Source organism: Echinops telfairi, unplaced genomic scaffold (assembly GCF_000313985.2).
Source record: "Echinops telfairi isolate 266 unplaced genomic scaffold, ASM31398v2 ScPeMD7_7412;HRSCAF=8450, whole genome shotgun sequence".
Classification (NCBI taxonomy): Eukaryota; Metazoa; Chordata; class Mammalia; order Afrosoricida; family Tenrecidae; genus Echinops; species Echinops telfairi.
In genome coordinates this window covers 871,770-873,504 of record NW_022111312.1, presented here as the reverse complement: position 1 = coordinate 873,504, position 1,735 = coordinate 871,770, and positions in this window count along the sequence as shown.

Sequence of the window (1,735 nt, the reverse complement as noted above, 5' to 3'; positions counted from 1 at the left end):
CCCGGGGACCTCCCGGTTGCTGAGCAAGTGGGCCAGCCAGGTTCAGGGGATAAGCCCCTTGCTGTCACCAACCCAGCAGAGACCTGAACTCCAACCAAGCCAAAGCAGGCCCACTGCCCTGGGGCTGACGGCAAGGCCCAGTGACCCAGGAGCAGGACAGAGAACTGCCAGCAGGGCTCACCCTGACGGAGCAGACCGCCACAGACATCTCTTGGGGAGTCCTGAGTGCAGCGGTTCTCAACTTGTGGGTCGCGACCTCTTTGGGGGGTCAAATGACCCTTTCACAGGGGTCACCTAAGACCATCGGAAAACACATATTTCTGATGGTCTCAGGAACCGAGACACCGCTCCTCTATCCGTCTCCAGGCGGGTCCACCCACATGCAGATACACCCACCCATGAGTACCCGGCCTGAAGACTGTGCTACACCATGCTACACCATGCTACCCATGCTACACCATGCTTCAAGACAAAATGTCATGGATTTGTCATTAGAAATAAGTGTTTCGCAATATATAATTACCTATTGTTTTCGTGCCAAATCACAGTGCTGTAATGATGTTCAATTTGTAATGCTGAAAATACATCCTGCCTATCAGATATTGACACGACGCTTCATCACAGTAGCAAAATGACAGTGAGGAAGTAGCAACGAAAATAATTTTATGGTTGGGGGTCACCACCCCATGAGGAACCGTAGTCAAGGGTTGCAGCATGAGGAAGGTTGAGAACCTCTGTCTTAGTGGGTTCCGATCGCTCACTGGTCTTTGCGGTCAAGGCAGAGCACCTTAAGCACTGTACCACCAGGGCCCCTGAAGCTCCCACAAGCCCAATTCTCTAAGAAAACGAGGCCGCCTGACAGGCAGCCAGCGCCTCCTGGCCCCTGGGCAGTGACTCAGTGTGCGTCCTGCGTGGGTGGGTGTTGGAGCAGAGAGGAAATTCTCTCCTCCCGACCCAGAGCTAATTCTGTCCGGGGCCGCTGGCCAGGCTGGCGGCTGGAACATCTGTTCCTGCTGTGTGGTTTGAAGTCCTCAGGCTCCTGGAACCCCAGAGATTTCCTCAGAACCATCTGTGAGGGGCCCAGAGCCCCCTTCTCCCCCAGGGTGGATCCAGGGAATGGGGAGACCGAGGCAGTCGGCTGCACAAGACCTCAGGGTTGCAGTCACCGGCTGGTCCTGGGGAGGTGAGCACACTGCCTGCGGAGGGACATTTATTTGCAAAACCCAGTGCGCTTCAGCTGCTGGCAGAGGCTGCGACCTTGAGCAGCATCTGGAGGTCAGAGAGTCCTTGGTTCAAAGGAGATCGGAGCCTGGGCCAGTCATTTTACGCCCCCCCACCCCTACCCCCAGCCTCCATTTGTACATCTGTTCCAAGGGAATCCGGGCAGGCGGTGAGGTGGCAGGTACAGTTTGAGGTCCTGTGGATACAAGCCGCTTGGGGCCTTGTTAGAGAGCGTCACACCTTCTCTCTGGGCCTCAATTTCCCCAGCTATAAAACCAGAGGCATCCCCCAGCTCCTCAATTCTCTAGGAAGCAGAGAGAGCTGAGCAGAGGCCCCAGCTGGGCTGCGGGGGGGCAGGGGGGAGAGGACAGGAGCCAAACCAAACGGACCATTTGCAGGACGCGGGAAGACTCGCTCACGCCCACAGACCCTGATAAGGCCCTTGCACTGGGCCCTGGGCCCTGCCGCCCAGGAGAAGGTTCTAGAAGGCTGTGCTGGCGGGACAGCTGTCAGA